Source organism: Mus musculus, chromosome 18 (assembly GCF_000001635.26).
Source record: "Mus musculus strain C57BL/6J chromosome 18, GRCm38.p6 C57BL/6J".
NCBI classification, from domain to species: Eukaryota; Metazoa; Chordata; class Mammalia; order Rodentia; family Muridae; genus Mus; species Mus musculus.
Window position 1 is genome coordinate 32,597,760 of NC_000084.6, and position 16,658 is coordinate 32,614,417.

Below are 16,658 nucleotides of genomic sequence, written 5' to 3' on the forward strand. Positions count from 1 at the left end.
GAATATCTGCCCAGCCCAGGCCTCCAGCTTACTAATAAACTAAATAGGTCTTAATAAGTAAAACATTTGGGAGCTAACAGGAACATATAAGGTTTATATCCTTAAATTAAAATTACAGCTTTTCTAGTCTCTGGCTTGCTCCCAACCCTGGATGTGTGTGTGTGTGTATGTGTGTGTGTGTTTGAGTGTGTGTGTGAGTGTGTGTGTGAGAGAGAGTGAGTGTGGATGTGTGTGTGTGAGTGTGTGTGTGTGTGAGTGTGTATGTGTGTGTGTGTTTGAGTGTGTGTGTGAGTGTGTGTGTGTGTTGGAACATCATAATCAACAATCTGAGCATTTTTGTTTGTTTGAGACAGACCCAAGCTATCCTCAGAATACCCTTGAACTTCTGATTTTTCTGCTTCTACCTCCCAAGTATCAGGTTTACAGATATTTCCCACCACATTCGGCTTTATGAGACGTTGGCAGAATAGCAACACAAGAGTGAGATGGCAGAGGAGATGACTTGAGCTCAGATCTTAAGTACCCACATCAAAAGCTAGTCATGGGGTTGACGCAGAGATGATTTGGTGGTTAGAAGCATTAGCTGCGGAAGACCTGAGCTTGTTTTCCAGCACCCATATTAGGCTGTTCACACCTGTCTGCAACTCCAGGTCCAATGAATCCAACACCCTTTTCTGACCTCTGCATGCTCAAATGCATATGCATAAAAAGAAAAAAAAAGAAAATAATTCTAAAATTTCAGGCATGCTTGTAGTTGCCTGTAACATCAGCACTGTGGGGGCAGAGATAGAAGGATGGGTGTGGAGCCTGCTGGCTACAGCCTAGCTACAGGTCCATTGGGAGACCTGATCTCAAAGGAATAATGTGGACATCCTCATATGGTCTGGTGTGTACACATGCATACACGTGTGTGCACATAACACACACACACACACACACACACGCACGCACGCACGCACACACACGCACGCACGCACGCATGCACACACACACGCACACACACACACACACACACACGCACACACACACACACGCACGCACGCACGCACGCACGCGCACACACACACACACACACACACACGGACTAAAGGATGTTGTTCTGCTACTATTGGGTGGTGTTTGTCTCCTGTCAGTATGTTTAGCTCTGCAGAGGTCCCACCACTCTTGATCAATGTTTGATCAACATCTTTGACTTCTGGCTTTTTGAGATGGCTAATGTGTGAAGTTACTTCACATGACCTTCATAGCAGTGACTTGTTCTGACATTCCTCTCAGGAATCAATTAAAAATCCAATCAGGTTAAGTCAACAAACAACTGGCTATCTTTTTTTTTTTTTTTTTTTTTTTTCGAGACAGGGTTTCTCTGTGTAGCCCTGGCTGTCCTGGAACTCACTTTGTAGACCAGGCTGGCCTTGAACTCAGAAATCCACCTGCCTCTGCCTCCCGAGTGCTGGGATTAAAGGCATGCGCCACCACCAATAGCCTCCAAATGTCTTTTTCCTTCATCTTTAATCTCGTCAACAACCTTATATGTAAGGTCTCATCCATTTCCTTATATGTAAGACCTTATCCTTTTCATTATGTGTAAGATCTCATACTCTTCACTATGTGTAAGATCTCATCCTTTTCGTTATATGTGAGAGCTCAATTTTCTCCAGATTCTTGCATCATGTAACTATACAATATGACTTGATATGGGTATCTGATGTGATGGACAAAGTAACAATAACAAAAACTAAGAGGTTTTATTCAGTTTCTGTATTTATTTGTGTTAAGCTTGATCTGCCTATCTATCATTTATTTATGTGTATGTGTTTGTAGCTACATAAGGTTTTGTATATTACATATGTACAGGAGTCAAACAAGATCATCAGAAGGCATTAAATCACTTGGAACTGGAGTTATAATCAGTTGTGAGCTGCCACTTGGATGTAGGGAACCAAACCTGGGTCCCAACATGAGAACAATAAATGCTTTTAACCACTGACCTCTCTCTGCAGCCTCCTGAACATGTATTTTGATTCAACCACATTTTCCTTTGTTCCAGTCTGATCACAGTTTGCCAGAATGCCTTGTATGTTATTATTGGTTAACTGAGTTTACATTCCAACCAAACTCTTCTAAACAAACTTGGGTCTGCATTGCCAGGGGTTTGACTTTGTGGGTTGGAATGTGTTCTGCTGGTTTATTTTCTCTGTTGAAAATTATCAAGTGCATAAAGGCAAACTTTTTTGTTGGTCACCATAGAAACCAAGAGAACAAGGTAACTGCATAGTTGGTTCTCAAGCCTTTGGCATTGTCTGAAGCATGTCACATGGCCACACATGAAGTACAGAGCAGAGTCACACTGGTGTGGAGCTGGGAGGACAAAGTCACATGTTTAAAATATATATAGGTTTAGGAAGCTTTGTTTGCCACAGTTCTGTCATGTTGTGGGGATGGCACTCTAATACTTTTTTTTAAATCGTTTCTTTTACTCTCTGTGTGTGCACACACCTGCAAATGCACACGCGTGCACACATGTTCACAGAATCCATGAAAAGGTTACAGATCCCTTGGAACCGGAGTTCTGGGTATCCATGGGATGTGGAGCTGGCTATGTGGATGCTGAGAACTAAACTCTGGTTCTCATGACTGCACAGCAAGTGCTCTAACTTTTGAGCTGCCTCTCCGGAGCCTTCAAGTAACTTTTTCACAGTCTTATTGGGCTTTCAATGAGAATTTCCTTAATTATTGTGTTGACACTCTGCATTGGTAACTTACTCTGCTTACAAGCTGTATGTTTCATTTGGTGAAATGTCTTTGTCTATTAACTTTTCTTGGCTCATATGTTTTATTCTAATTGAGTTTTGGAAATGAAAAATATGTGATATGTATAGAAAGACTAAATGTGTACATTGCAATGTTCTTTTTAATGTGTGCTTTTTAATTTTCATTTGTTTAAAAGTATTCCCTTTAAGGTCAAATATTCTCAGTTTAAATGAAATTAATTTACAGTTTTTTACTCAATCATGTTTAGACATGCTATCCAATAACCTTTTGCTTACACAATAGTTTATATGTTTTTGAAAGTTTTAGGGTCTTATATTTAACATCATGAGGGCTTCTGAACTTAGACAGAACACATTCTTTATCATATATATCCAACTATATTTATGCTCATTTTTATCAACATATATTAATTAAATACAATAATAGGTTTTATTTATATATGCAAACAAGGTATTTTGATTGTACTCATCTCCCTGTTATCCTCATGTGTGCCTGTCCTCCCATTTACCCTCATGTAGCTTTCTCTGAATTTCTTTGCCTGGTTCCTGAAAAGGTGACTGAGGTTGAATTTATATGTAATGTACTAATTTGTACAGTGAAGAACATTTCAAGACAGCTTAACATCCAGGCTATGGCATGGTGATTGGACAACTTTTCCTGAAATTTATAGTGAAAATAGAACATTAGGTAGAGCAGAAACATGTGAGAATAGGCAGTTTGGCACTGAAAAGGATATGAGTGAATTTATAAATTGCATCCAAAGTAAACTATGATGGTTGTACTGGCTAGTTTTGAGTCAACTTGATGCAGGCTGGAGTTATCACTGAGAAAGGAGCTTTAGCTGGGGAAATGCCTCCATGAGATCCAGCTGTGGGGCATTTTCTCAATTAGTGATCAAGGGGGGAGAGCCCCTTGTGGGTGGTACAATCTCTGGGCTGGTAGTCTTGGGTTCTATAAGAAAGCAAGCTGAGCAAGCCAGGGGAAGCAAGCCAGTAAAGAACATCCCTCCATAGCCTCTGCATCAGCTCCTGCTTCCTGCCCTGCTTGAGTTCCAGTCCTGACTTCCTTGGTGATGAACAGCAGTATGGAAGTGTAAGCCGAATAAACCCTTTCCTCTGCAACTTGCTTCTTGGTCATGATATTTGTGCAGGAATAAAAACCCTGACTAAGACAATGGTTGAGGAGATTGACATGATTAAAGTGGAATGAAGAACTCCTCATGGAGATATATGGAAAGTTGTGCTGAAGGTCAGATCTCACTCTCTGAAGACTCTAGCACATTAAAACATAAGTTCATGGGGCTAGACATATAGCTCAGCAGCCAAAAGTACTTGCTGATCTTCTAGAGCACCCCATGGTCAATTCCCAGTAGCCAGTTCGGAAGTATCTGTCACTCCTGGTTCTTCTGATCCAACACTCTTTTTTTTTTTTTTTTTTTTTTTTAGCTTCCATAGATACATCCACACCTGTGGTTCACATGCACACAGATATGAATATACAAATACAAATATTAAAGTGTGAATTCACATGAAAGGCTGTGCCTGTGATATGATATGGAGTCTCGCCAGCAAGGACACACACACAGGACACACACAGGTTCTTCTGCAGCATAGCTTTAATGCATCTCGAGAGAAAGATCATCAGCTTCTGGGGGGTGGGGGGGGGAAGGCCTAGAACACAGGAAACTCAGTCCTTTTAAAACCCATGAGAGTGGTTGGAGACGTGACTCACACTGACTGGCTGCTCACTATCAGCCCAGATGACGCGCCACAGGACAGGCAGGGCACAAGGAATGGAGAAATACCCCAGCACATACGCAGACTAATTATTTATCAGTTAGAACACCGGATATGATTGCAAGGGCGGCTCCTTACATCTCCCCCTTTCCTTTTATTTAAAAGACAACAGGCCACCCAGTACTGAGAGTGGAGATAGAGGTCAAATCCCCAGTGTGCAAAATTAGGGGCATTACACAAAACCTTTTCCCAGACTCATCACCCGGAGGGGTCTTGGTCACTCCCGTGTCATTTTTTGGGGGGGAAGGACACTTGGACACTCAACCTTCATACGAGATGACATGTCTCCCTAGAATAGGCTCATTTTATGCCGCAGAGCCTTTCTACTGCAGTGCTTAGCCGTGCAACTCTCTCGGGCTGCTGAAGTACACTCACTCTATCCCGTGCAATGAGACTAGCCTCGTGGGGTGCAAGAGCTGAGCAGCCAGCGACCTATTGCTTAAGTATAGATAACCATATATCAGGGGAGGCACCGTGTTTTAATGCTGCAAGTGCTTGGGCTATCACCATCTTGTCCCTTTTTGTTTGGGCTTTAAGTTTACAGACCAGCCAGAGCAAAAGCAACGCTCCACATCATGGTAAACAAGCCTACCCCCACCCACTCCTTAAAGTAGGGAAATGTAGAGGAAATCCAGGTGGAGAAGCCCTTCGTCAGCGAAGGGTCGAGACGCGTAGAATTCACTTGTAGAATAGCAACTCTCAGCTCTCGAAGCGTTTGCTCAAATTCCATGGTCTAATTCTGTAACATATAACGAGACAAAGTTTTAGACAAATTTGCTGCTCTTGTAGAATTTTCAAACTGAACAGAAGAAACACAAAGACCAGGCATCTTGTATTCACAGCCCAATTGAGCCAACTGCCAAAGAATATCCACTTGTTCTTGGACTAGGTCGATGCGTTGATTTATCAACATCAACCCTCCTTGTATCTGAGTGTTGGCTTTGGACTGTTTATCTAAGGCCGTTGTGACTGTCATAGAAAGCTCGTTAATAGTTTGTATTGTTTGAACAGTAGTAGATAGAGCGAGTGCCGAGATCATGATAGAGGCTGCAACCACCGCTGTGGCCACCAGTCCAACTATGATAGCAGAAATACCAAAATCTCTTTTCCCTCGAAACAAAGTCAAGCTATTAGGGGCATCTACAGGAACAGGAACAAATCTAGGCATGTGGGTAACCAAAGCAAAAGGATATTTTTTAGCATCCCAGCATAAGGCATAAAAACATTTTTCTGGTGAGCAATCTATCTCTATCTGATTCTGATTTAAGCTTTTTTTACTTACCACCCACAAAAACGGGGGCCATACACATACCGGGGTGGCAGTAAAATTTACCTCTTTCTGTTTTTTTATATCTAACATTGGAGGTGATCCGTTTAAAATTTGAACCCTGTTTTTCATTCTGGCGCGGGGTACTTCTCCAATCAAAGGTCATTTCTCCCTTCTCACTAGAACCTCCTCCAATCATAGCCATGGGGTGAGATCAGTACAGCTTCCATTAACCCCACAAAGCAACCACTGATCAAAAGGGTTACTATTAGGTCGGAGGGGGTCTACAGCACTAAAATCATATCCAGCAAAAGTATCATTAAACTCTCTACTAATATATGGTGAAAAGGAAAAATATTTCTCTACTGCCCAAGTATATTTTTTAGCTTGGCAGCCTGTCCAAGGTAGCGTTACATCTTCTATGGTCCCTTCCTTGCAAAAGGGTGCCATTCTAGGTTGTGAAGGCGGCTTATTTCCAGAACTTCCACCTTTTCGGCTGGGCCACCATCTTCTAATAACTATGGTATCAGCCTTTATATCAATCGTTATGCCCCAAGAGCTCTTTCTTAACCAGGCTGCTGATTTATAATGCAAGGATATACATTGACTCTTATCTTGTAATGAGGAAATTAACATAAAGCACAGGCTTCCCTGTATGAAGAAGGTTCTATTTTCTTGTAAAGCCTGAATCTGTTCATCTAAGGGTAAATAAGCAAGTCCCAGTTCTTTATCTGTAGTGAAAAAGCGTGGAAATATTTGTGCATTATGCATAACTGGCATAGGAAGAGAGAAAGTTGACATAATTCCCCATCTTAACTCTCCAGATATACTAGGAACCAGAATGTCCAGCATGAGGAGTATGATCCATTGATGTCTTGGGATCTTGTTCCTGTGACTCATTGTCCAAGAGCTGGATCCTTCGAGTGAGGCGCTCCGGAATCCAAAAGGGATTATTTTCCTCCTGTGGAAAAACACATATAGCTCCCCTGGATCTTATTAAAATAGGATCCGGGCCATATCATTTATTATCAAGGACATTCTTCCACTTGACCATTTCCTTGAGCGATTGAGGCCATTGTCTGTGCCTTTTAGCTGGTGATCTCCCAGCATTATCCAATTTTAAGAAATTAAAAGTAAATATTATAAGGGATAGAGTCATCTTTGGCGTCATAGCCTTTATCCCCCCTTTTTGTTTAATTAAATAGGACTTGAGAGTGCGATGGGCACGTTCTACAATGCCTTGTCCTTGAGGATTATAAGGAAGGCCAGTCAGATGAGTAACATTCATCTGATGGCAAAACTGTCATGAAGTTCTAGAAAGACAGGAAATATGGCAGGATCAGATTCCTATTATGAAGCTCCTTAGTGGGTTCTGTAAAGGTGAAGTCCAAATAACAAAGGAGGCCACAAAGGGATACAGGATGTGGGATATTTATCTAGGGAAGCTGTAGGCACACACTGGAGCCAGCCCAATAGAGAGGCCATGGATATAGTGGAAAGGAGAGTTGAAGGGACAAGTTAATGCATACAAGTTGGAGCCCAAATGATGTCGCCACAGCCTCCCACGAATCACATAGAACTAGAGTTTGACATTTTCCCTTTGGGCTTTCAGTCTTGCTTTGGTCCCTTGCAATTACCAGACTCAACCATTTTGATTTGGAAATGTTTAGTCTGTGTCATTGTATATTAAAGTTTGTAATGTGTGTGTGTGTGTGTTTTAGTAAGATCTCAGTTAAAGATTGCCTTGAGTCCCAGAAGAGAGTTGGCCTTTGAGCAGTGTTGGATATGTAAGATTATGAAGGCTTCTGAACTTGGACAGAATGCACTCCTCATCATGGGACGACTGTGAACCTACTGGGAAATGATAATAGGATGTTATGATCTAGATGTGAAATGTTCATTCCTATGTCTTCCATACTGAAACTTTTGGACATGGACTCTGGCTAATAGATGCAGAACCAAAAGATCAGCTAGAGTGCAATATGCAAACCCGAGTTCCAACCTGAACTATGTGTTTCCTGCTTGGCACGGAGAGATGAATTACCATGGACAGGACCTACCCTCTCTTCCATATCTGTCATCATCATATCTTCCCTCTGTGAAACAATGAGACAGAGGGCTAAGACAGACCCTCTTCTCTCTGTTGATTCTGCCAGATATCAGGTGCCAGTGATATGAAAAGTCATGAACACAGCAGATCTCTCTAGTAAGCTCATTTAAACTCTGTTACAGGCAGTATAGCTAGAAGTACAGGTCTATCAAAGCCCACTGGAGCCTTGGTTTTGTTGTCATAAGCCCCAAAGCTTCACCTGGAGTTAAAAGGTTTGGTGTGTGCAATGTCTGGTTCCACTTTTGTTTTATTCTGGTCTGTCCTTGCTATGTCTCTATCCCTCTCTTTTAAAATGGAGATGTTTGTTCTCTGCTGCTGTTGATTGGTCATATGTAACTTGCCTTTGCTATTACTGGAGTTATGGCTAAGAGATTCCTTTTTTTCTCTTCTTGGATTTTGGACTTTTGAATAGTGTTGGCATTGTTAGATTGTTAGGCTATTTGATATTTGATTGAATTTTCCATTTTGATACTGTGTTGACTTATGAATAAAAGTTATGGTTGAATATAAATTTCCCTGACAGACTCATGTGTCTGAACACTTGGTCACCATCTGGTTGCCTTGAATTTACAGAATTATTCTGAAAGTTGTTTTTTCTGTTCTACTTTGTAGATTAGTTTGGAAGCTTTGAGGCAAGAGAAACATAAGCTTGAGACCAACCTAGGACCTACAATTATTACTGGCTAAAGGTTTCATTTTGGGGTTTTCTTGTCCTTGTAATGTTTCGCCAGCAAAACATACTCGGACAACCAGATCCTTCTACGGCAAAGCTTTATTGCTTACATCTCAGGAAGACCCCAAACACAGGAAACTCAGTCCTTTTAAAACCCACAAGAGTGGTTGGAGACGTGACTCACACTGACTGGCTGCTCACTATCAGCCCAGATGACGCGCCACTGGACAGGTAGGGCACAAGGAATGGAGAAATACCCCAGCACATACGCAGACTAATTATTTATCAGTTAGAACACCGGATATGATTGCAAGGGCGGCTCCTTACAGGGTTTTATTTTATCAAAGAAAAGGATTCATGTCAAAGACACAGATCACACACACATACACACACACACACACCCCACATCAATTTAAATTTATGTGTATGTTGAATGTATCTGTTGGTTGTATATAACCTGTATATAAGTACCACCAAAGACAAAAAGAGAGTTTCAGATCCCCTGGAGCTAGAATTATAGGTGGTTGTGGACATCAGACTTGTGGGGATGGGAAATGATCAGGTCCTTTGGAAGAAGATCAAGAGCTCTCGATCACTGAGCTATCTTTCCAGATCTGACACAGACAATTTAAACAGACAAGTAACAAGGTAAAGCATAATTTATAGGAGGATTAGAGTGGGCTGACCAAAAGAGGCTATGTGATAGCCTATTGGGCTCTGTATTGTGAATTTTTAAGACTTCATGAATATTTATAATGTAGGAAGCATATTCATGAGGATAAAGTGACCCATTTTCCTTCTTCAGTCGTGGTTGACCAGATCTCCCTTTATGGTATTTCTTTCATTGATTCTCTTGAAAAGCCCATGGGGAAGGGGGTAAATATAATAAAGCCAGACCCAAGGTTCTTTGTCTCTTTGTATCTTTGTCTCCCTGTGTCTCAACTCTAACTCATTGCCCTACTCAGTCTCACAGTGAAAGCCTGACTCCAAAGAGAAAAGAGAATAGTGTGAAGCAAGATAAAGAACTTGTTAGTCAAAGAAAAAAATAAAAGAGCAATATAAATGGGAAACATACAAAATTATATGTAAATATTTAAAGTGACCAAGAATGATCAAAATATCAAAAGGAAAATCAACAAGAAGAGAGAGATTAGTTAGTTTTAAAAGTAATTAATCATAATTAACAAATTATTGTTTACATTTATGTGAGATATATGATATTTTGTTGTATGTACACATTGCACTTTGATTTAATTAACACATCCATCACTGTATATTTATTACTTATTACTTTTTTGCATTGAGAACATGTGAAATTTACCCTCAGGTTTGAGATTTCCAACGGTTTCTCTGAAGTGTTACTACATTATCTGGTTTATCTAATTACCCATTGTACAGTCATATGAAGCAAGAACCACACCTGCCTGTGTGCTTGCTAATTTTGTACACTGCCTTTTAATTTCCTCCTATAATCATCACTCCAATATAAAATGGATCATGCTAATGTCATGATTATCTTGATACCGGTGTATTTTTCTACACCTAGCAAAAATGCCCAATAGGGCTGTGCCACCTTTTGACGTTGACAGATGTTATCTGTAATTGTGCAGTTAGGGCTGGGAAGATGGCTCAGCAGTTAAGAACACTTACTCTTTCAAAGGATCCGTATCCATACTTGTGAACTCACAACCACCTGTAACTCCATTTCTAGGAATCTTACACCCTCTTCTGGCCTCCTCCGTCACTGTGCCCACTTACTCAAGAAACTAGTTCCTTCCTCTAAGTCTTAAGAGTCCAAGATGTAGCTTTGGAATCTGTGCTGGGTGGTGGAGCTGCGTGGGCTTGGCACTTTTCTATGTTTACTGTGTTCGGTGAATATGGACATCCTGTCAGAAAAATAACTCAGCAATGATTGTGCCTACCACCTACTTGACACTTTTTGTGGTGGAAAGGCACTCTGACCAGCAATCTCTCTGTGCATGCCTGTCCATTTCCTCCATGGCATTCTTCAGCTTCCCTCTTTCTGTTCCATCTCCATTCCTCTACACTGCCCTTCCCTCCCATCACTTTGGTCTTTGCTATCTCTTTCCATGGCCATTTCATTTTTAACAAGCATCTGCTCTGGTCTCTTCAGCTGTGGCTGGCTGCACTGCAGACCAGGCTGACCGTGTGCTAACCATAGCCCCAGAACTAAACAACAGACTGTTTTGCAATCAGAGCCAGAATCACAGGTGGTAGATTCTTTCTCAGTTTTCTGATGCCAGCAAAGCAAATGAGAAGTCTCCATACATTCTCAACACTGTTCCTCTTCCCGTCTGCCCTTGCATTGTCAATCCTGGAGAGAGCTTCTCGGGAAGGCGAGGTTGACCTGAGCTTCTCTTCACTTTGTCCCTTCATTCATCACATACTTGCTTCTTATGAATATCCTCACTCTACTGAGTGTGTGCCTGGGCTCTGTTTGCATGGGAAGACATCTTGAGTGGGTGAAAACCTGTGCATATGTAAGTCTTGGAGACTCAGATATGCTAATTCTTGTCACTGAGTGACACAATGGTTCTCTAATAGAAGTCTTAACTCTCTGAAAGAGGCAAAACCCTTCTAACAGCTGTGCTTCTGTCAGACAACAGGGACAAATTTGGATGCATCTATCAACACAAGGCTGTTAGGAGTTGTTAGGTAAGGATCCTGGCATTATTAGCAACATAAACTTCGCCACTCATCCACAAAAAGCCAATTACAGATGAAATTAATATTGAAGAGAAGAGAAAGATTTATTTAATGTGAACACCTTGGGGAAAGGAATAGAGATACAGTAATTATTCCAAGCCCATCCTCTGGGTTCTACTGTGGTTTGGACCATATGAAGTATGGTTCATTTCTACCTTAGTTATCCATGATTTTTTTGTCCAGTGTTTCTATTCTGTATACACCACCTACCTGTTAAAAATTTAGAAGCCCCCCTTTCAGTCAGCACCAGCACTGGGCACCTTGGGCATGGAGTCTGCGGACACCCCCAAGGTCCCCAGAGGACTCTCCATGGGATCTCAGGACCTCTGGTGAGTGGAACACAACTTCTGCCAGGAGGCAGGTTCAAACGCCAGATATCTGGGCACCTTCCCTGCAAGACAAGAGCTTGCCCGCAGAGAGTACTCTGACCACTGAAACCGAGGAGAGATCTAGTCTCCCAGGTCTGCTGATAGAGGCTAACATAATCACGTGAGGAACAAGCTCTAACAAGAGACAACTATAACAACTAACTCCAGAGTTTACCAGATGGCAAAAAGCAAATGTAAGAATCTTACTAACAGAAACCAAGACCACTCACCATCATCAGAACGCAGCACTTCCACCCCACCCAGTCCTGGGCACCCCAACACACCCAAAAAGCTAGACCCGGATTTAAATGCATATATCATGATGATGGTAGAGGACATCAAGAAGGACTTTAATAACTCACTTAAAGAAATACAGGAGAACACTGCTAAACAGGTAGAAGACCTTAAAGAGGAAGCACAAAAATCCCTTAAAGAATTGCAGGAAAACATGACCAAACAGGTGATAGAATTGAATAAAACCATCCAAGACCTAAAAAGGGAAGTAGACACAATAAAGAAAACCCAAAGTGAGGCAACGCTGGAGATAGAAACCCTAGGAAAGAAATTTGGAATCATAGATGCGAGCATCAGCAACAGAGTACTAGAGATGGAAGAGAGAAACTCAGGTGCAGATGATTTCATAGAGATTATTGGCACAACAATCAAAGAAAATAAAAAATTCAAAAAGATCCTAACTCAAAACATCCAGGAAATCCAGGACACAATGAGAAGACCAAACCTACAGATAATAGGAGTAGATGAGAATGAAGATTTTTCAACTTAAAGGGCCAGCAAATATCGTCAACAAAATTATAGAAGAAAACTTCCCAAATCTAAAGAAAGAGATGCCCATGAACATACAAGAAGCCTACAGAACTCCAAATAGACTGGACCAGAAAAGAAATTCCTCCAGACACATAATAATCAGAAAAACAAATGCACTAAATAAAGAGAGAATATTAAAAGCAGTAAGGGAGAAAGGTCAAGTAACATGCAAAGGCAGGCCTATCAGAATTACACCAGACTTTTCACCAGAGACTATGAAAGCCAGAAGATCCTGGACAGATGTTATACAGACACTAAGAGAACACAAATGCCAGCCCAGGCTACTAAACCCAGCCAAACTCTCAATTACCATATCTGGAGAAACCAAAGTATTCCATGACAAAACCAAATTCACACATTATCTTTCCACAAATCCAGCCCTTCAAAGGATAATAACAGAAAAAAAAAACAATATAAGGACGGAAACCACGTCCTAGAAAAAGCAAGAAATTAATCCTTCACCAAACCAAAAAGAAGACAGCCACAAGAACAGAATGCCAACTCTAACAACAAAAGTAACAGGAAGCAACAATTACTTTTCCTTAATATCTCTTAATATCAATGGACTCAATTCCCCAATAAAAAGACATAGACTAACAGACTGGCTACACAAACAGGACACAACATTTTGCTGCTTACATGAAACCCATCTCAGGGAAAAAGACAGACACTACCTCAGAGTGAAAGGCTGGAAAACAATTTTCCAAGCAAATGGTCTGAAGAAACAAGCTGGAGTAGCCATTAAAATATCAAATAAAATCAACTTCCAACCCAAAGTTTTCAAAAAAGACAAGGAGGGACACTTCATAATCATCAAAGGTAAAATCCTCCAAGAGGAACTCTCAATTCTGAATATCTATGTTCCAAATGCAAGGGAAGCCACATTCATTAAAGAAACTTTAGTAAAGCTCAAAGCACACATTGCACCTCACACAATAATAGTGGGAGACTTTAACACACCACTTTCATCAATGGACAGATCGTGGAAAGAGAAACTAAACAGGGACACAGTGAAACTAACAGAAGTTATGAAACAAGTGGACTTAACAGATATCTACAGAACATTTTATCCTAAAACAAAAAGATATACCTTCTTCTCAGCACCTCATGGTACCGTCTCCAAAATTGAGCATATAATTTGTCACAAAACAGGCCTCAACAGATACAAAAATATTGAAATCGTCCCATGCATCCTATCAGACCACCATGGACTAAGGCTGATGTTCAATAACAACATAAATAATGGAAAGCCAACATTCACATAGAAAATGAGCAACACTCTTCTCAATGATACCTTGGTCAAGGAAGGAATAAAGAAAGAAATTAAAGACTTTTTAGAGTTTAATGAAAATGAAGCCACAGCATACCCAAACTTATGGGACACTATGAAAGCATTTCTGAGAGGGAATCTCATAGATCTGAGTGTCTCCAAAAAGAAACTAGAGAGAGCACACACTAGCAGCTTGAAAACACACCTAAAAGCTCTAGAAAAAAAGGAAGAAAATTCACCCAAGAGGAGTAGAAGGCAGGAAATAATCAAACTCAGGGGTGAAATCAACCAAGTGGAAACAAGAAGAACTATTCAAAGAATCAACCAAATGAGGAGCTAGTTCTTTGAGAAAATCAACAAGATAGATAAACCCTTAGCCAGACTCACTAGAGGGCACAGGGACAGCATCCTATTTAACAAAATCAGAAATTAAAAGGGAGACATAACAACAGATCCTGAAGAAATCCAAAACACCATCAGATCCTTCTACAAAAGGCTATACTCAACAAAACTGTAAAATCTGGATGAAATGGACAAATTTCTAGACAGATACCAGGTACCAAAGTTAAATCAGGATCATATTAACGATCTAAAGAGTACCATATCCCCTAAAGAAATAGAAGCAGTCATTAATAGTCTCCCAACCAAAAAAAGCCCAGGACCAGATGCGTTTAGTGCAGAGTTCTATCAGACCTTCAAAGAAGATCTAATTCCAGTTCTTCACAAACTATTCCACAAAATAGAAGTAGAAGGTACTCTACCCAACTCAGGAAATTGGACATAGAACTACTGGAGGATCCGGTAATACCTCTCCTGGGCATATATCCAGAAGATGTCCCAACTAGTAAGAAAGACACATGCTCCACTATGTTCATAGCAGCCTTATTTATAATAGCCAGAAGCTGGAAAGAATCCAGATGCCCATCAACAGAGGAATCAATACAAAAAATGTGGTACATATACACAATGGAATACTACTCAGCTATTAAAAATAATGAATTTAGTAAATTCCTAGGCAAATGGTTGGACCTGGAGGGCATCATCCTGAGTGAGGTAACACAATCACAAAAGAACTAAAATGATATGTACTCACTGATAAGTGGATATTAGCCCAGAAATTTAGAATACCCAAGATACAAGATACAATTTATGAAACACATGAAACTCAAGAACGAAGACCAAAGTGTGGACACTTTGCCCCTTCTTAGAATTGGGAACAAAACACCCATGAAAGGAGTTACAGAGACAAAGTTTGGAGCAGAGACAAAATGATGGACCATCTACAGACTGCCATATCCAGGGATCCATCCCATAATCAGCCTCCAAACGCTGACACCATTGCATACACTCGCAAGATTTTGCTGAAAGGACCCTGATATAGCTTTCTCTTGTAAGACTATGCCAGGGCCTAGCAAACACAGAAGTGGATGCTCACAGTCAGCTATTGGATGGATCACAGGGCCCCCAATGGAGGAGCTAGAGAAATTATCCAAGGAGCTAAAGGGAACTGCAACCCTATAGGTGGAACAACAAGAAGAACTAACCAGTACCCCAGAGCTCTTGTCTCTAGCTGCATACGTATCATAAGATGGCCTAGTCGGCCATCAGTGCAAAGAGAGCCCCATTGGTCATGCAAACTCTATATGCCTCAGTACAGGGGAACACCAGGGCCAAAAAGTGGGAGTGGGTGGGCAGGGGAGTGGGGGGAAGGGTATGGGGGACTTTTGGGATAGCATTGGAAATGTAAATGAGGAAAATACCTAATAAAAATATTTTTAAAAATTTAGAACCCTTTTAATTACAAAGTTGGTTGTTTGAGGTGTCATACTTGTGTTTAAGTTATCTGTCATTGTGTGATGTCAGTTACAGTATGATGCCACAGTATGGTGTCAGAGAGAAAATATAAAGTGCCTTCTACTCAGAAACAGGTTATCGACTTTGTTAAGAAAGGCAGAAAAAAAAAAAAGGAATGTTGAGGTTTCTAAGATTTACTGTTAGGATGATTGTCCACTCAAGAACTTGTGAAAGAAATAGGAACATTGAGCTTTGACTAGTCTAGCCATTCCATCCTATACTGCAAACGTTAATGCAATACAGTACCTGCCAAGGGGGGGTGGGAAGCTTTAAATTTGTATGAGTATGTGTGTACACAAGAAAGTACATCAAGTGTGGAATTCAGTGATTATGGTTTTAAGCATCCATAGAGGGTCAGTGTGGGAGGTCTTGGAACCTGTCACCTGAAGACAAGAGGACTGCTACAAATTCAAAATGTGTTTGTATATGTGTATACTTTGGTCATCTTAGATAAAAAAAACCTTCAAAAGGGTAGGGATTTCAGCTTGTTTCTGTATATTTAGTACTAGAAATGCTGCCTGACATATTGCAGTTGCTTACAAAGCATTTATTAAATACACCAGTTTATAACCCATTTCAGGGAAAAGAGACGGAACATAGTTGACAGAGTGATTGCCTAGCATTCACAAAAACCTGGGTTCCCCACCGTTGTGGAATAACCTGGTGTGGTGGTGGCACATCTCCATAACCTCAGGATTGGAGGTGGAAGGAGCAGAAGTTCAAGGCCATTGTCTTAGTCAGGGCTTGTATTCCTGCACAAAACATCATGACCAAGAAGCAAGTTGGGGAGAAAAGGTTTTATTTAGCTTACACTTCCACATTGCTGTTCATCACCAAAGGAGGTCAGGACTGGAACTCACACAGGGCAAAAAATTGGAGCTGATGCAGAGACCATGGTGGGGTGCTTCTTACTGGCTTGCCTCCCCTGGCTTGCTCAGCTTGCTTTCTTATAGAACCCAGGACTAGCAGCCCAGGGATGGCACTACCCACAAAGGA